This window comes from Malaya genurostris, chromosome 3 (assembly GCF_030247185.1).
Source record: "Malaya genurostris strain Urasoe2022 chromosome 3, Malgen_1.1, whole genome shotgun sequence".
Taxonomy (NCBI): Eukaryota; Metazoa; Arthropoda; class Insecta; order Diptera; family Culicidae; genus Malaya; species Malaya genurostris.
The window spans coordinates 267249904-267270896 of NC_080572.1; the positions used below are offsets into that span (position 1 = coordinate 267249904).

Consider the following 20993-nt stretch of genomic DNA (forward strand, 5'->3'; position numbering starts at 1 on the left):
TTCCAAAACGACCACATTGTTTTTTTGCTTGCCGTATAATATGCCCCACAACCGGTATGTTAGCACCTAAGACAAGACCTGACAACTGGCTTCTTATTCTTCCTTCCGAATCATCCTTCTCGTCATTTTCGCCCTGCGGAATAAATACCAACGTATCGGCCACAGTGTAGCCATATTTACAGATTTTTTTAATAACTATGCTAGGAAAAAAATATTACATTTAAATTTTTAGACTTTAGGTTTTTGATTTGAAATAAACATAAAACATGTTTTGGTGAATGCATTTCTTTATTATATATTAATGCTTAAAAACAATTAATTGAGCTTTGATGACAAAACACGAAATATCTCATGTTGAACGAAAAATCGAATCCATTGTTGACGTATTACCGGATCTTTTGGAAACCGGAAAAAGTCAGATTTGGATAGAAATGCTCAATGCGACCACAGTGTGGAACACAACAGTTCATTCTTCTCGTAAAACTAACACACTTTCGAGTTTACACTAATTTAACAAATCTTTTTTGGTTACACTTTAATTCACTAAAAAGAAAACCGGCTTCTTGCCTATTTTAATTGCACAGTCTTGCCACTATAAACATTTATTACCAATGAGATTGAAAAAAAAGTGAAACATTCTCCGATAATTTTCATTTTCATTGGTGAGCTAAAATTATACATTTTAATAAATTTGTTTCCTGATTTTCTTTATACTTGGCATCATTGCTCGCGTACCCTGCAAAAGTTTTTTCTTTTCACAATGTGCAGGTGGCAACATCAAAATCAACCAATCAGAAACTGGTCCATTTTGGAACAAAAGCAGCCCCCCCAGATGTCAGGTCTTGTCTTAGGTTAGCACCAGCCATTTGAAAGTACACCGATTACGTTGAGCCTCTCGTGTTTCGGGCCCAAACACTGCGATGTTTTGATACTCATCGCGACTCTCAAACTGTGAAAATTACCTCTAACTGATGTCTCAAAACACTATCTGCTGTATTTTAGATAAACCAACGAGTTATTGTGAGAGAATCGATACAAAAATCTCTAATTTTCGTGCAATAAACGAGGTAAACCATAAAACGATTGTTTATTTACGTTGCAATCAGCTGATTTTGAAGTCCTGATTTAGATCTCAACAAGATGGCGTCGTGACAGGAGGTCACCCTCAACCAGAGATGCCATTTACACAGATTTATCTGTATTATACAGATTTTTACATGCTCATACAGATTTAATACAGAGTACAGATTTTATACAGATTTCCTCAATTTAATACAGATTTATAGAGATCTCACAAAAAGTAAAAAAGAAAAAATTTGAACCTTTCTGTTTGAGCTATTTTTTAGTATTTGATTCCAGTGACGAGATAAAAGTTTATCAATCGACGGACAAATCAAAAATTAATATGGAAATCTCTTGTGAAATCCATTTATATTATAATTTGAAACCAATTTGAACTGATATTCAAGGAAGTGATGGCATCATGAAACTTTACTGTCAAACTGAGAGTTGTATGACCTGACTTGACGTTGCATATTGGGCGTTGAAATTTCATGTCAAATTATAAAGTCATCATTTTCAGACTAGATAAATATATGGAATTATATTTCAATTGTGGATAAAAAAAAACTATGACATTTCGTTGTTTAATATTATTGTGAGTGCGCTGAATGACTGATTGAGTCTATCATCCTACAACCACAATATATTGAAACAACATCTTTTAGCATCATTTTGTAGTAAGAATTTCATTTTATTGTGAATACAGATTAATGCAACATGCCCCTTGAAATGTCGATATAGAAGAAAAGCAGGTAAAAAAGACGTTCTTTGCTTCAGAAATCAATTGCATAATTTATTAATTACAATTGAAAGTCAACATTTTTCAATCTTCCAACGCTACATTTTGTTTAAATAACCGTTATAAATATTTAAAACAATATTTTAACTCGAAGCATACTGTTGAATCAAAGGTGGGGCATAATGTCGCTACTGTAATGAGAAAATGCGTATATCAAAGAAATGGCTTTGTTTCTCAAGATTTTTCTACTTTAAATAGTGACATTAGCAGTGCTGAAAGTTAATTACTAAGTAGCAATCGACCATTAGACCACAGATAACAGATATATAGGCACACCTATGAACTGTGTGTAAAATTTGCTTAATCAGCGTGGCGAACACTTGCAGATGTCACCACGATCGACACGAGGTGCCACCACGATTTGGGTGCAATTTTCACTGAGCAACAATTTTGGGTGCAACATTCACTTCACGCTCGATTTTTTTGATTTATACGACATGGCGAAAAGTTGCCTTTATCACTTAGGGAAATCGTGATAAGTGTTAAAATTGTTATAGTTGGAATATTTCTATAACAGGCAGGAGGATTTTGTTATCGTTCCGGAACGTAGTGAAACGTTTTGAAAGATCGCGGCGAACAGTCGAGTAGGTGGCAGAAGTGTTTCCAACGTACAGCAAATTTGAAAATTGCACAGGATTTTGAAAAATTTTGTTCAAGCTTGTATATCTGTTATCCGTGATGAAACGACCAGGTCTAGTATAATCTCAGAGAAAAATTTGGAAAATATATCGACTGGGACACTGAAAATCCGCCTAAAAATAAACCGCGTAACTTCGGAAAACGTAAAACTTTATTAAAAAACGCGTAAAAACCGCATAAAAAACCGCATAAAAACCATGTAAAAATCCTTTTTAAACGACATAATGAACAATATACTCCTTCAATTTGTTGGAACCGTTTGTTGTTATTTTTTTTCTTCTAAAATAGTGTGAAAATTGAGTGTTTTGTTCATATCAAAAGAAATTATTCTACGCGAAGTAGAAGTATTCTACTGGTAACTAGGGTTTATTTGAATAAATAGGTAGAAACATCAAGTGAAACTAGTCTAATGGGGCTTCAACTCCTTCTATTAAAAATGACTCAACACTGGATCTCTGTCTACCGGGTTTGTTGAACGATAAAAAATAACGCACGGTTCAAAGGTTTGTTTTAGAATCGGCAAACGAAAGTACCGTATCGGCCTCCCGTTAGATGTTTTTTTGAACATTTATCGGACCAACGGTCCAACGTTATGAACCAACGGAAGACTAGCATGGTTATGAACCAACGGAAGACTAGCATGGTTTTTTTCTTAGAGGGCGATCTGTCTTACCTACGTTTTTCGCTTGGTACTTTAACCAAAGATAAACTCAAGATGGAATGGTCTATGATTTCTCATGTGCCATTCAAATAGGACCCCTCGATGATTTCGGTTCACCGTCAGTTGTAGTTTAATTATTATTTAAAACAAAACAACAAGCGTCGAATCGCCACATGCGTGGTAACTATGACAATGTTTGTTTATGTAGAAGTAAGCTGCAATATGAAAGAAATCGCGATATTTTATCGAGTATACATATCTTGAAACTTGAAAAATCAATTTAATTATTACTAAGAATATATTTAATTTGTTATAATCTTATTTTACGAAGCATTAAAGTGAAAGAAAGTAACAAAATATTTTGTGTGATATGTTTACATAGGTTTACTACCTTCCAAATTTGTATTGTTGCTATGATTTTTTACCGTCATTTTCGAATGTTTATCGACGCTTATTAACGAAGGGTGAACAAAATTACTCTATTACCAGGTTCACTGGTTCACGATTACTGATCCGATATTTTTCGATGGATCGTATGGAACATTGTAATCTTGAGTTTATCTTTGCTTTAACCGTCATTTTAAACTCCCATTTTTCGATCCACTTGCACCGAATTCCGCTAGATGTCACGTCGCGTGAACAAGAGGAAAATAAATGAAATTTGCCTGGTACGCCGAGCAGCACTGCAACAGCTGTCACGAATCGTAGGAATTGACAAACTGTCAAAAATCGTGAATGTCCGTGAACCCAAAGTTGCTGTTGGGCGAACTAAATGGCGATTGTTTTGCTTTCGGTATGTGCTTGTCCTTGCGAATAAATTATCGGGTATCATGTCGTGCGCTACGAATCGCAGTATAGGACATCTAATCAGTGCTGTGTAGTGTTATCCGTTAGTTGCACCGATCGAATAGGGAAAACTTCCGGCCCAAATTAAGTGCCAATTTTTTTTCCTTTTCAGAGTACTGTCGTGTGAAGCAAGGGGGGGTGGCACAATCAGGTTTCAAACACTGAAACTGGTGCCTGCATTTGTGTTGCACATAGCACACGTAGCTAGTAGTCTAGTTAGTACGGCACTTTACATGTACTACTATCGGAATAGATAAACACACCAGCAGAGGACTAGGAGAACAGTCCTCCCATGATCGATTGTAACAAGTGACGACGAAATCAGAGCGAAACAATGTTACGCCTAACCTGACCTGTGTTCCGGGGGCTATCGAGAATATAACGCAAAAAGCAAGTTCTACTGAGAGTTTGTTTTGACGACGTTTCTGGTTGGTGTTAATTTGCTAATTTTCGAATGTTACGGTGGGTAGTACCGTCTATTGTAAAGCTTCGTTCGCGGTTTTGTACCAGTGTTAGTGTTGCTGTTGTGCAAGGTTGTCAGAAAAAAAATGAAAAATAGCTACGAAAATATCTCATCCCAATTGTACCTGAGCTAAAATATTGTCGCTGTTTTCATTTGCCTAGAAGTGCAATATTTGAATTAATGTATTTATAATAATTTGCTTTACATAATGTTGATTTATTTTCGGTGGTTGGTTTTTATCCAACACTGTGCGCGAGTGTGAGTAGTGCCGGTTTGTGATTGTGGTCACTGTGCAACCAATCAATGATTGTTCTAAGTACATAAACAATGCATAGTGCGACGCATAATACATAGACTAGAGAAGAAAAAAATACTCGGGAATATCGAAAGTTTGTCGATGATAGAACGGCAGTGGGTTGACGTTTTACAGTAGCCATCGCACACAAACATCTGGTTTTTCCTTCACTGTTTGGGTAAGTAGCTCCACACAAGGGTAAACGAGAGGCAGTTTCGTGTTTTTGTCCACCTCGCTCCCGATTTCTGTTGTCGTCGTTGTGGGAATGGTCGTGTCATTATTTCTAACCTATCTCAATTTTTGCGAACCGCTTACGCGTACTCGATGGTACCATCCATGTTCAGCGGTTTATTTTTAGCACTCGGGAGTGATTTAATTGTCCATACACAAACTAACACAGCAAGAGTGGTCTCCTGTTTGTGTTTTCCCTCTTCCCGCTTCAGTGTACATATGCAAATAATATTGCATAGAATTAAAAAAAAAGAAGAATATAAAAACATTCGCCATTTACAGATGCGACGGGTTCCTACGACGGAATGGTTGCATAATCTGATATCGGTTGGTATATAGGACAGGCTGCTCAGCCGTGTGTATCCTTGTCTGTTTTATGTACTGCCTCGAAAGGGTGCCCGCCCGTAGGCGCTGGGAATTGCCTTGACCGTACGAGAGAATGGCTTTTAGATGAGTGGAATGTCTGAGATCGGCATAAATCATACTCTTAAGAGCTCAATTTAGCACAGTCATACTACTTCAATCTACCATTCGCAGCATTTCAGTCAATTATCACTTATTAAAGTGAGCCAACTGTAGGGCATTTGATCAAGTAAAACGATTTGGCCAAACAACGGTTCGCTAGTTTCAGCATTCATAATCTCCATTTTATATGTTTAATGCTCATTGATTGGGTTGAATAACTGGAAACGTGTTCGACATGTGATCACATGGACTGACCTTGGAACGATTCTATGCAAAAAGTTCATAATAGGTAAACATGACACCTAGTATTTTGAGCGCATGATAATTGTGAGTTTCTTTTAATACAACTAAGAATATGTTTATTTGACTTAATTTACTGCCGTGTAATATATTTTGCCTTTCTCTTTAGAAACGCAATGGAATTATGACAAAACCAGACTTTCGAACGTTGATCCACAGTGTTATATGCCATTCGACTCAACTTGACGAGCCCGGAAAATGTCTGTGAGTGTGTTTATGTACACTTTTCAAAGCTTTTTTACATCTAAATTTTGTCAGAGATGGTTCAGCCAATTTCAACAAGCTTAGGCGCGTTTGAAAGCGCCACTATTGGGCCATTGATCAAATTCGAAGATTAAATGGCTGTCACCTTCGGTTCCGGAGATATGATGGTATAAGTGACGTAACCGACAAAAAACGGCTCAATATCCTTCAATTTAACGGAGCCGGAATTTTAAAAAACAAGCGGGAGGGTAATGTCAGAGACATAACTGGATGACGTGAATACGAACAAAATTGATACCAACAAAGAATGTACAATTTCGCAATAGACGAGAAGTTAATAATAATGGTTATAAATCGAATGACTAAATTTACCGTCTTAAACAACATGCACAAATTTGTCTCCCTCATATTAGTCAATTGAAATTTCCATGGTTTATAAGCATATATAGTCAGTGTCTGTTTTACTAGCGAACAAAACATGTCGTAGGCCCACAACACTCTGAAAATTTGCCGTAGGTTTTGCACGCTACGCTTTGTGTGATGATTCGTTCAATTCATGCGGTTGAAAATTTACGCGCCTTATTTTGGCACTGAATTCCTCCTTAAAGCTCGTTCATACCAAACATTTTAGAAAACTTTAATTATGATTTATTCTAGTTCTAGTTCAGATTTTGCAATGACTGTGCGGAAACATATATTGGAGAAGCCAAATGAATGGAAAACTAACAGAAAAGAGGATTTATTGGAAAAAGATACGCTCAGAGACTGGACTCGAACCTGCGTTCGCTGAGGATGTCTAGCCAGCGACTGGCATCATTAAAGAAGGTGACAAGCGATTATACATACACTCTCCTACTCAGTGCTTGAGCGAAAAATAGGTATAAAGTGAGAAGACTAGTGTTTGATGGACAGCGAAGATGTTTGGATGTATGGTATCGATCGGGTGACGGCCAGGATGTAGACCATGTTCGATGTACGTTCTACCATGTCTGACTGGCGTTTTAGAATGTCTATAACAAGATTCAGAGTGGCGAAATGGTAGCGCGTATACACGGAATGCATAATAATGCAGGTTCGAGTCCTATCTCTGAGCGTATCTTTTTCCAATAAATCATCTGTTCTGTTAGTTTTTCATTCATTTGGCTTCTCTAATATATGTTTCCGATCAGTCATTGCAAAAACTTTATTTATGAGTTATTTGTGGTTATGTCATACTACTGAAAATTCTACCATAAATTACTGACCATAATTCCGATGACCTGGAAAAAAATATGTTGTTGCGCCAAATACAACAAGAAGTATTCGCGGTTAAATTCTATCCATTCTTGTACATTTCATAATTTTTGGAAAGCCGCCCCATCAGGAATCAGAACAAATTGACTCAAATAGCACGTTCCTCTTGATATTTGGAGATTTGTGCCTTGCCATCAATTTGTTTTTAGCATCATTTTCCCGATATATAAGAGGGAAGGATTGAAAGGAAATGGTAAGGGTTGGACTAGGAGGATGGGAAAAATTGACGACACAAAAACACATAAAAGCAGAAGTAAATTCTGCACCCCTAAGGGATGCTCAACAATCTGCTGAGGATCACATTTAGTGGAAGCAGAAGTAAATTCTGAACCTCTACGAGGTCCCGAACAGTCTGCTGTTAATAAAACCTCCAACCCCCGAGAGGATTTAGAGATCTTACAAAAGCGACACCATTCTACACTCCCGGAAGAATGCAGAACGATTCGCAGTAGAAGAGAAGAAGTAAATTCGGTACCCTCTAAAGGATGCCAAACAATCTGCTAAACCCTATTTAAGGTGAATACAGTAGGGATTCATTCACTCCAGGAAGAACGATGAACCCTTCTGACTATAGCCTCTTTCCACATTGGGTGAGAAACGAGAGAATATCCTTTAATTTTAGCTCCGCATACACAGACTCAACCATGTATGGAGAACCAAAAACCCGGATACGTAGCTGCGTCAATGCGGGACAGTTACATATCAAATGATATGAAGTACCATAATCGCATTCACACAAACCACACGAATAATACTCAGCACGTTGAATAGTAGCAATGTGATAATTGAGTTTGCAATGTCCAGTCAGAGCTCTGACCAGAATACTGCAATGATGCTTGGAGAAATGCAGTAGACATTTTGACATTTTCAGATTTAAATCTGGTAGAAATGCTTTTGTCTGAGCGCAAGTTTGCAAGCTGCGCCAGTAGCTGGCATGTTTGGATGCAGCCCAAGAACGTATCTTGTGCTTTATCCAACTAGTTGAAAGTGGTAAAGCTGGTTCAGGACCAACGAAATCATTCGTTGCACCAGCTCTAGCCAACTCATCAGCCCATTCATTTCCAGTAATACCAGAATGGCCGGGTACCCATAAGAAGTAAACAGCATTTGAAATGCTGAGGTCTTCAATTTGAGTTCGACATGCGATCACTAGAATCGACCGTGAATCATTCGAACTGAGTACTTTTAAGGCTGCCTGACTGTCGGAACCAAAATAAATTCGTTTACCACAGATCCTCTGCTGAAGTGCCGATTGTACTCCACACAGAATCGCATTGATTTCTGCTTGGAACACAGTACAGTATTTACCGAGTGAATGAGACTGCTCCAGCCTCATTTCACGACAGTAGACACCAGCACCAGCACGACCATTCAAAAGAGAACCGTCCGTATAACAAACTATGTGTTCATCAAGTTGTCGTTCCAAACAACCAGACAACCATTCTTCACGAAGAGGATAGCTCACATTGAATGTTTTGAAAGGAAAACTGCATGTGAGAGTTAGGTCACTAGGAGCGAGTGAAAACTCATCCCACGTAACCATTTGAGACCACAAGCGAGTGTGGCGAGCTCTTTTAATCCTGAAGTCAATGTGAGCAGACCAATTCAGTTTTGAATCAAGAATAACCCCGACGTATTTAACTTGATCGACCACAGTGACCTTTGAACCAAAGAACTGCAACGGACGAGCTCCTGTGATTATCCTACGATGAGTGAAAAGCACCATTGATGTTTTGCCCGGATTTACAGATAATCCAACCTGACAACACCATTGTTCAACAGATCGCAGGGCTTGCTGCATTAAATCAAAGAGAGTGTTAATGCTTATACCGGTCATCAATATATGATAATCGTCGGCAAAACCATAAGTCGGAAATCCAAGGTTATTAAGTTTCCTCAACAAACCATCAGCGACTAGGTTCCATAAAAGTGGGGATAGTACACCACCTTGAGGACACCCACGGACACTCAGCTTTCTAATCTCTGCTTGCCGAAGCGATGAACAAAGAAGTCGATTGCTAAGCATTGCGTGTATCCAATTTGTGATACTTGAAGGTATGCCATGACCACGGGCTTTGCCGAACAATAGACATATTTTCTGTCTATGCCATCAATAGTCATACCAACTGTGACAGCACAAATATCCCGAGTTGTGACCTCCGATATGAAAGAAACATCGAGATCACTATTTGCAAGTATGCATGCTCGAGGCATTTCACGTGGATTAGTCATACCGATCTTGTTGAAGGCAACAAAGACTGGGTTTAACAATTTTCCAACGTAGAAGTTTCCCTTTTGGAAATATGGTTCTTGAACCACAGCTATAGAAGCTTCACCTTCTTGCTGAAGTCTAGATAGATTTATAGTTGCTGTACGTTTATGCCACCAAAACAAAATACGTTAGTTTCAGGAATCAGCTTCCATGGCAGCAAAGACATCATATTAACAAGATATTCAGCTCTCACATTTCCCGAACAAATCATTGGCAACATTCTTTTTTGCGAGCATGGGCCCATCAGGCGAGTTCGCATCGAATCTCGTAAAGAGCGATGGCAAAAAAGGTTATTAATACACTACAAATTTTTTAATGCACATATGACAGCTTTCCCAATCAGTATACCGAACCAAACAACTCCAAATATATGGAATTTTTCTCGGTATACACTGCACGACAAAATAAGCTGTAAATACGGTTTAGAATCGCAATCTGATACTAAATCGGATGAGAACATTTTGTTTTATAAAAATCCCTATTTATGTAAATGTGTGTGAAATGTGCACGCAGAACTAAAAAAATTAATCTTAATGTTAGTTCCAGAATTTTACCAACATTTCTTGATTTGAAAAATTACGGTTACGGCAATAAAAATATACAATATCAGGTTGTTTAATAAATAAATAATTAAATGCTTCAAATCAAAACAATTTAGTATATTAATCAACCGTAATTCGCCTCAACGAGAGCTATCAATTGAAGTAAAAGTAATAAGTATAACTTGTTCTTTTGCTTACTGTATTGCACTTATCGTACTATTTATTAATATTATTCCAGTGCTGAACAAACTTTCTATTTTTCGAATTTTGAAACGGTTCGTCGGTTAATTACGGTTTTCTAATTACTTTTTAGAAAATAAATATCGAAATTTCAAAATTTGACTAAAAATTTAACCTATTCGCAAAACAGTTCACAGTAAGCGGCAGATCGCTTAGTATATGCAGTTTTAACTCATAGACAATTTATAAAAAATGACAATTTGTTTTTACATTCTAACTTTCCCTGAGAGAAAAAATGATGTTCAGCTAATTTAAATTCAATGTCATGAACGCAATGAAAAAAGTACGGGTGTGTAATTTTTTTTTTTCATAAATACGTTTATTTCTTAAGGCAGTTTACATAAGTTTTTCTTCGCCGTAGCATCACTTTTACATAATATTCTTATCCTAATTTAATTCTAACATAGTCACAACGTTTTGCATTTATTAAAACATATTCTCTTATTACTTAAATATCATCTTAGGTAACTCGTCATTAATTATGAAATCTACTCGGAAATATTATTTGAACCAAACGATTAACTTCTATAAATTATAAAATAAGCTGTTATTTTCAGACATTTTGTTGATAATTTCATAAACTGTTTCGAGTTTGTTTGTATCATTACATTATTTTTATTCTAATTTAGCTATTGGTTGAACTCAAGGACGCAGCTGGGATCAGAACTAAGTCTTGGAAGGGGCCTTTATTAAATTGAAACTCCAGTTTTCTTTATGAAATGATAAATAAGTTTCATGTATGAAAGGTCACGACAAGCAAGAATGTCTCGAACTGGGATATTGGATAGTCTACCTTGGGTACGCAAAAAATTTATTAGTTGAGATCTGACATCACGATACTCCACGCATGTCCAAACGACATGATCAATATCTCGATAACCTTCGCCACAAGCACAATGATTAGTCTCGGAGAGCCCAATTCGAAGGAGATGTGCATCTAACGTGTAGTGATTGGACATGAGTCTAGACATCACACGAATGAAATCTCTACTCACATCCAGTCCCCTGAACCATGCCTTTGTCGATATTTTCGGAATAATTGAGTGCATCCACCGACCCAGATCATCTTTATCCCAAGAAGCTTGCCAGCTGGCAAGTGTTCTTTGGCGAGACGAGCTATAGAATTCGTTGAAAGCAATTGGTCTCTCATAAATTTCACCCTCAATAGCACCACGTTTGGCTAAAATATCGGCTCTTTCATTGCCAGGAATGGAGCAATGAGCCGGGACCCAGACTATAGTGATTAGATAATTATTGTTCAATATGTCGTTCAGGCACTGTTTTATTTTGCCCAGGAAAAACGGTTCAGTCTTGCCAGTCATGTTTGAGCGAATACGGGTGTGTAATGTCAGAGACATAACTGGTTGTCGTGAATACGAATAAAACTGAAACGATTTCTTTACACTTTCGAATTCGAATTGTTAGTTGATCGATTGTGTGAATTGCGAAACTTTCTCCCTTTTCACTACTAAAATTTTCAACGATTTTTGACATTTCGGATTTGCATATTTCATTGAAAAAAACTATCAAGATGCTGTACAGGATTCATTTCTGCCTTTTAGAAGGACCAAATTGTGGAATTCTCTACGATATTTAGCACAGTTCGGAACATTTTTCTCGAACGATTTTCGCACATCTTAATAGTTCTTTAGATAACATTTAGAGCCATTAGAACGGCTGATTTTATATACCTTATGATCATAAAAGAACCGGAATTTTCATTTTAAAATTCCCGCGCTTGTCCAATCGATAAACTTTTATTCTCTCAACGTTGGCAACACTTTTATACACATTCTGTCAAATTTTGACGCATATCGTACGATTAGTTTTTGTTTGGCGTCTATACAAAGAAGTTGAAAAATTTTCGTGTGGCGATTTTTATAATGGATGGAAATTTAGAACAACATGCGTGCATCAAATTTTGTGTTGCAAATGGATTTAAGTGTTCTGAAACGTTGAAAATGTTAGAAAAGGCCTTTGGTGAATGGTGTCTAGGAAAAACACAGGCATACGAGTGGTATAAACGCTTCAAAGGTGGTCGTACAAGCTTGGATCATGATGAGATCCCTGGCCGCCCAACAACATCTGTTACTGAAGAAAACATTGAATCGGCGAAGCAAATCGTGTTACAAAATCGTTCTGTACCGATTAGAGAGATTGCTGTGTTGTTGGGCATCTCTTATGGATCAGCCGAAGCCGAAGTTTTGGGTTTGAAACGCGTCGCTTCTCGGCTGGTGCCAAAAAAGTTTAATTTCGCAGATAGTGATCAATATCATCAACCAAGCACCGTACTCTCCCCGAGTAATGGCCCCGTGTGACTTTTTCCTCTTCCCCAGACTCAAACTGTCATTGCGGGGAACGCATTTTGAGACCATAGAGACCATAAAAGAGAATTCGCTGCGTGAACCTTCGGCGGCCTATAAAACTTTATGGAAAATTGGATCAAGCGTTGGCATGCATGTATTGCCGCAGAAGGAGAGTACTTTGAAAGCGATAATAAAGAAATTTATCAAAAATTGAAATTTTCCGTTTTTTAATAAAATTCCGGTTCTTTTTTGATCATAAGGTAATGTTGTCCACTTTTCGTTTCTTGTTTTCTTTCTCTCCAATACAAACGACCAGAAGCTGTTGCATGATGCAATCGCTCTTGTTTGAGTTGAAACTAGCTTTGCGTACGAACCGCAACACATCCGCTCGCAGTGCCAAATGATGCGAAACTGGTTTAATGCGTCTTCTCGCCTTGACGACCGGAAGTCAAATGAGAACTACGACCTGAGCAAAAGTAAAGAGTTTTCCGCGTTATTTGAAAATTTTCAGAAAACCTAATTTTTGAGTTGTTTGTGGTTATCTCACACTGTTCAAAATATTATCCTAAACTCCTGATCATATTTTTGATGAAATAGTGAAATAATTATGTTGCTGCCAATAATACAAGTCGAGATATTCACGATTAAGTTCTGCCCATTCTTCCATATGACTAATTTAGAAAAGGCCACGACAAAAATATCGCAATCTAACTTGTAATACACCGTTCATTTCATTTTAATTTTGTTCTATATATCAGAAGTAATCTGCCAAACATTGCCTTCACAGCCTATAGGTTTCGTCTTTTCAGCACTAGTCATAACATTCATGAGCAAAGTTAAATATTACTTCACAACTCTTGAAAGTGAAGACGATAGGTCTAAAAGAGCGTAATTCTACATTATTTATAGGCGATATTTACTTTCGTCAGAAAAAAAAAACATTTAAATATGAAAATGTTAACACCGGGGGGGGGGCATCATGTTAAATTATTTTTGACATTTCAATTCTGTGTGCACGCTAAACGCAAACTATTAAACATGATTGAACTAATAGCCTTTTCCGTCACGAGGTGGTGTTAAATATCAACGAAATCAGTCCAAATGTCATAACATCATTCAGTAATAGCCGTTCAACCGAGAAGGTTGTGTATAGAAGCGTACAGTTTAATAACGCTGGTTGGTTTACACGCGTTAAATACGACAACGGTTGAACTACAGGTAGAGACCTGTTGGCAGCAGCCGTTAAAACGTAAAATCGTGCTGCATAAGAGAGCCCTAGTGCTGGGCCAAGCTGGTGAAGGAAACAACAAAGGGCGTTTCCTAAGCTCTACCCAGGCCACAATATACAGCCACAAGTGCTGAGCAGGAGAGTGCAAAGGCACATGGAAGAAGAAGAGTGCAAAGGCACACAGAAGCAGGAGAGTGCAAAGGCACACCGGTGCGAAGGCACTTCGGTGAAGAAGCATATCGGTGCGGAGCACAAGGAAGAAGGAGACAAGACAACTCGGTCTTTCCACTGCCATACAACACGCAGGTATACACCGGTGACCTGCGCTGGTTGCAGCTGGCGAAGACAAAAGTAAATCGGAAATCGAGTGGTGCTGGATGTCAGGTAGCAGTAGCATCACATCCAACAATCAGCATCCAACAAGAACATCTAGAGCAACGAGGATCTACACGGCAGTGCAACGGAGATAGACAACAATTTCAAGGTAGAAGTTTTTTCTTTTCCTTTTGATTGAGTACTGTGTAGTGTTGGTTTCAAATTTTATTTTAAAGTTTAGTTAAAAATTTTAATGTAATGGATGAATCCATGGACGTAAATCCTAGCATGAATCCGATACCCCCACGAACGAAAAAATATCAGGAGAGCTCTTCTGGGCCTTGGATAGTCTTTTTTAGACGTATATCAAAGCCATTAAACATTTTTCAAATTAATAAAGGTTTGACATCACGATACTCTTCAATCAAAGAGATCATAAAAGTAAATAACGATAAAATTCGTGTTGTGGTAAATAATTTGAAACACGCGAATGATATTGTCTCTTCGGAACATTTCAATAAAGAGTATAAAGTTTACATACCCTCCAAAGATGTCGAAATTGACGGTGTTGTTACCGAAGCGAGTCTTTCGGTAGATGATTTACTCAAGCATGGTGTTGGTCGTTTCAAGAACTCTATGCTTGAGGGTGTGAAAATACTGGAGTGCAAACAACTGTACTCAGTAGTTCATGAAGAGGAAAAAAAAGTTTATCGCCCATCAGACTCGTTTCGAGTGACATTTGCAGGGTCTGCTTTGCCGTCCCATGTCTATGTCGATAAAATTCGCCTCCCTGTTCGGCTTTTTGTTCCAAATGTAATGAATTGTACGAACTGCAAAAAATTCGGCCACACAGCTACTTACTGTAGTAATAAACCAAAATGTATTAAGTGTGAAGGGCCTCATAAAGATAATGATTGCAACAAGGAAATTGAAAAATGTATTTATTGTGGGAATAGTCCTCATGATGATATTTCAGTATGCACTGCATTTAAAGTGCACAAAGACAAAATTAAGCTTTCTTTAAAAGCACGGTCTAAGCGCACATATGCAGAAATGCTTAAAACGGTCATTGATGTCCCCCCTTTGGAAACCGAAAACGGGTTTTCAAATCTAGAGGAACCAGAGGACTCTGACTCTGACGAAAATAGTGAAGGTAATTCGTTTATCACTACCCAAGGGTCAGTTAAGAGAAAGAAGTCTTCCTCCAAATTACCAAAAAAGACACCTAAAATTTCATCTTCAAAAAAAGATCCCCGTGTTAAACAAAAAAAGTCAAAACCAAAGACTGTGCCTCCTGGTTTGTCAAATTCACAAACCAATCCAGGATCTAGTACAGAAAAAGATAATAATCCAGTGGGCTCCATTTCACAGCCACCAACAGGATTACTGAAGTTTTCGGAAATTGTTGAATGGATTTTCTCAGCATTCAATATATCTGAACCCTTAAAGACCCTCATAATGGCATTCCTTCCAATAGCTAGAACCTTTTTGAAGCAGTTATCAGCTCAATGGCCAATTGTCTCAGGTTTTGTATCTTTTGATGGATAATTTATCACCCGTCGCAAATGATACAATCACTGTCCTGCAGTGGAATTGTCGAAGCATCATGCCAAAACTTGATTCATTTAAAATATTATTGCATAGTCAAAAATGTGATGTATTTGCTTTATGCGAAACATGGCTTACTTCAAACATAGCTTTAAATTTTAATGATTTTAACATTATACGTCTCGATAGAGACTCTCCGTATGGTGGAGTGCTTTTGGGAATTAAGAAATGCTATTCCTTTTATAGATTAAACATCCCTTCAACTTCTAGTATAGAAGTTGTTGCTTGCCAAATAAACATTAAAGGCAAAGATATTTGCATAGCTTCGGTTTATATTCCTCCAAAAGCACAAGTTGGACAGCGACAGCTTAATGAAATGGTTGAAGCCCTTCCTGCTCCACGATTGATTCTGGGAGATTTAAATTCGCACGGTATTATGTGGGGTTCCGTTTACAATGATAGCAGATCATCTTTAATACAAAACATTTGTGACAATTTTAGCATGACGGTATTAAATATGGGTAGCATGACACGGATCCCAAGACCTCCAGCACGCCCAAGTGCTTTAGATCTATCTCTTTGCTCAACATCAATTCGACTAGATTGCACCTGGAAAATATTGCCTGATTTACACGGTAGCGATCATTTACCAATCATCATCTCAATTAGCTGTAACAAATGTATTGCTAATTCAGCTAGTATTCCATATGATTTGACAAAAAATATCGACTGGATTAAATACCAAAGTAGAATCTCTAGTATTTTGAATTCAATGGAAGAGCTCCCTCCACTTGAAGAATATGACTTCCTCGTTTGTTCGATTCTGGAGGCCGCAGAACAAGCCCAAACCAAACGATTTCTTGGTCCATCGTCTAACAGAAGGCCTCCCAACCCCTGGTGGGACAAAGAGTGCTCAGAGGCTAAACTCGCAAAACAAAATGCTTGCAAGACGTTTCTAAAACGGGGAGGAGGAACTCCTCAGAATTTTGAAAAACTTATGGTTTTAGAAACCAAGTACAAGAGCATACTTCGAGCCAAAAAATGTAGCTATTGGAGACATTTTGTCGAAGGTTTGTCAAGAGAAACCTCAATGAGCACTCTTTGGAATACGGCCAGACGAATGAGGAATCGTAACGTGGGCAATGAGAGTGATGAATATTCGAACCGATGGATATTTGACTTTGCTAGGAAAGTTTGCCCAGATTCTGTTCCTACGCAGAGCATTATACGGGAATCTCCTCCAAATAATGGTTTTATTAATAACCCATTTTCAATGATGGAATTTTCTATAGCACTCTTGTCTTGTAACAATAACGCCCCTGGGTTGGACAGAATTAAATTCAACTTGGTGAAGAATCTGCCCGACCTCGCAAAAAGACGTTTGTTGGAATTGTTCAACAAGTTTCTTGAGCAAAATATTGTTCCACCTGACTGGAGACAAGTGAAAGTTATCGCCATTCAAAAGCCGGGGAAACCAGCTTCCAATCACAACTCATATAGACCCATTGCGATGTTGTCCTGCATCAGAAAATTGTTCGAAAAAATTATTCTACGACGTCTCGACACTTGGGTCGAGACGAACGGTTTGTTGTCAGATACTCAGTTTGGCTTCCGTAGAAATAAAGGGACGAATGATTGCCTTGCATTACTTTCGTCTGACATCCAAATTGCCTCCGCTCAAAAGCAACAAATGGCATCTGTATTTTTAGACATTAAAGGAGCATTTGATTCAGTTTCCATTGATGTTCTTTCAGACAAGCTTCACCAAAATGGACTCCCAGCGGTTATAAATAATTATTTGCACAACCTTTTGTCAGAGAAACACATGCATTTTTCACATGGCGATTTGGCAACACTCAGAAATAGTTACATGGGTCTCCCGCAAGGCTCATGCCTCAGTCCGCTCCTCTATAATTTTTACGTAAATGACATTGACAGCTGTCTAGTAACCCCATGTACACTAAGACAATTGGCAGATGATGGCGTGGTTTCAGTTACTGGGCCCAAAACTATTGATCTGCATAAACCATTGCAAGATACCTTAGATAACTTGTCCGTTTGGGCTGTTCATCTTGGTATCGAATTCTCTGCGGAGAAAACAGAGTTAGTCGTCTTTTCAAGAAAGCATGATCCCGCGCAGCTTCAGCTCCATATGATGGGAAGAATGATCCAACAGGTTTTAACTTTTAAATACCTCGGGGTGTGGTTCGATTCCAAATGCACGTGGGGAGGACACATTAGGTATCTGATAACGAAATGCCAACAAAGAGTAAATTTTCTTCGAACAATAACAGGATCTTGGTGGGGTTCTCATCCGCAAGATCTAATAAAATTGTATCAAACAACGATACTTTCAGTAATGGAATATGGATGCGTTTGTTTTCGTTCCGCTGCAAACTCTCATATTATCAAACTTGAGCGAATTCAGTACCGTTGTTTGCGAATTGCCTTAGGCTGCATGCATTCGACACATACAATGAGTCTTGAAGTTCTGGCGGGAGTTCTTCCATTAAAAGATCGATTTTGGGAGCTTTCATCACGCCTGCTAATAAGATGTGAGGTGCTGAATCCCATGGTAATTAATAATTTCGAACGACTAGTCGAGCTTCGATCTCAAACAAAATTCATGACAGTATATTTTAACCATATGTCACAGGAAATCAACCCTTCAAGATATATTCCTATCCGTGTCAGCATCCTAAGTGCCCCTGACTCAACTTTATTTTTCGATACATCCATGCAGCGTGAAGTGCGTGGAATCCCGGATCATCTACGCTCGACGGAAATCCCAAAAATATTTTCAAGTAAGCTCAGGCATATTGACTCTGAGAAAATGTTTTATACGGACGGATCGCGAATTGAAGAAGCGACAGGGTTTGGTATGTTCAACAATAATGTTTCGGCCTCATTTAGGCTTCAAGAACCTGCATCTGTTTATATAGCAGAGCTAGCAGCAGTTCATTATAGTTTGAGTGTAATCGTCACATTATCTCCAAACCATTATTTCCTCTTCACAGATAGTCTGAGTGCAATTGAAGCCATTCGCTCAAACGCTGCTGGCAAAAATGAACCGTTTTTCCTGGGCAAAATAAAACAGTGCCTGAACGACATATTGAACAATAATTATCTAATCACTATAGTCTGGGTCCCGGCTCATTGCTCCATTCCTGGCAATGAAAGAGCCGATATTTTAGCCAAACGTGGTGCTATTGAGGGTGAAATTTATGAGCGACCGATTGCTTTCAACGAACTCTATAGCTCGTCTCGCCAAAGAACACTTGCCAGCTGGCAAGCATCTTGGGATAGAGATGATCTGGGTCGGTGGATGCACTCAATTATTCCGAAAATATCGACAAAGGCATGGTTCAGGGGACTGGATGTGAGTAGGGATTTCATTCGTGTGATGTCCAGACTCATGTCCAATCACTACACGTTAGATGCACATCTCCTTCGAATTGGGCTCTCCGAGACTAATCATTGTGCTTGCGGAGAAGGTTATCGGGATATTGATCATGTCGTTTGGACATGCGTGGAGTATCGTGATGTCAGATCTCAACTAATAAATTCTTTGCGTACCCAAGGTAGACTATCCAATATCCCAGTTCGAGACATTCTTGCTTGTCGTGACCTTTCATACATGAAACTTATTTATCATTTCATAAAGAAAATTGGAGTTTCAATTTAATAAAGGCCCCTTTTAAGACTTAGTTCTGATCCCAGCTGCGTCCATGAGTTCAACCAAAAGCTAAATTAGAACAAAAATTATGTAATGATACAAACAAACTCGAAACAGTTTATGAAATTATCAACAAAATGTCTGAAAATAGCAGCTTATTTTATAAATTATAGAAGTTAATCGTTTGGTTCAAATAATATTTCCGAGTAGATTTCATAATTAATGACGAGTTACCTAAGATGATATTTAAGCTATAAGAGAATATGTTTTAATAAATTCAAAACGTTGTGACTATGTTAGAATTAAATTAGGATAAGAATATTTTGTAAAAGTGATGCTACGGCGAAGAAAAACTTATGTAAACTGCCTTAAGAAATAAACGTATTTATGAAAAAAAAAAAAAATGTCATAACATGAAAATATACTGTTTCCCGCAAATCGTGACTCGTTTTGCTCATTTCTAGAATCGGAATTTTTCCCGTGATAATAAAGTGGGTCGTATTCACGACAAAAATGCTTCTCGGATTGAACTAACAGAAAATTGGTTTTGTCCAATTTTAATCTGTCCAGTTTTGTCGCCAACAAGTCTTAGTGCTGATACGTGACCACTTTCCATCCTGTAATTTCGGTTCCGGAATGAGATGAAAGAAATAAACAGAATATTTTGATTTATATTACCTTTTATGACATGCCTAAAAAACCAAAGAAACTGTTATTCGAAAACATTTTTTACCTTCCAGAAATAATCTCAAACCGCTTAACCAAACAATAGAAACGTTTACCGCAGATCGATACCCGCTTCCGTTTGCCCCCCTCGTTACGGCCATGATTGTGTTCGGTGATGTTCCCATCAGCCACTTTTGCTATTCAAGCCGGCATCCGCGTCGACCCTGAAAACTTTAAAAAAACAACAACGAGCGGTATTCGCAGTAGTAGTTGATGTTGTGGTGGTGGTAGTGTCATATATGTCATGACTAGGTAGTAGTTGCGATAACACAGTCAGTATATAAGGGTGGTCCCCACACAACATACATACATACATACATACTGTGTCAGCACGCTGAAATGATTTGATTCTAGACGACTGCAATCAGACCCGGCTTCGCTCGCTTTGCTTGTTACCGTCTGTTTGTGGGTTTAATTGATTCTAATGGTTCACTGCTACGGTTGACTTTTGATAACCACAAACCACACAGCGACGAATGACGGATCAGGCATTCGACTAGATCCGGTTGTAAGCAGGAAAGGAAGATTGGTGGCGCTACCTGTGAAAGGGTAGTTGGCTGCAAATTTCGTCCATCTTTATTATGCATGCTAAATTAAGTTTATTGAAATTTTGGGTAATTTCTTTCAGCATGTGCTGATTGTTGAGTTATACTCAAAACAAAAAAAAAGTTCTATTAATAACGAATCTGTTTTGTCTGTGATATATGAATTTTGTTTTCAACAATAATAAAAATAAAACAGTTTTAATCGCATATTGAAATCATTCTTGTAAATAGTTGTCATTTCGAGGAATACACTCTACTAAAGAAGACGCACGAACATTGTCAATCACGAGCTTTTATGTACGCATCCATTTTGGAAAGGCCATATTTTTCCCCGTTT

The 20993-nt window shown here is 38.0% G+C and overlaps 1 protein-coding gene across 3 annotated transcripts in view; it reads left to right on the plus strand.

Moving 5' to 3' along the window:
* Window positions 1–3895: 3895 nt before the first annotated feature.
* The window catches only part of LOC131434996 (circadian locomoter output cycles protein kaput-like), a 184956-nt gene continuing 167858 nt past the window's right edge, over window positions 3896–20993 (plus strand). The window contains exons 1-2 of one of the 3 annotated variants that reach the window (XM_058602419.1): window positions 3896–4050; window positions 4120–4943. The gene's annotated coding sequence lies outside the window, so the exon portion shown is untranslated. Of the gene's footprint in view, window positions 4944–20993 lie in introns of all 3 variants that reach the window. The other 2 variants (XM_058602420.1, XM_058602418.1) reach the window with 2 other exon arrangements.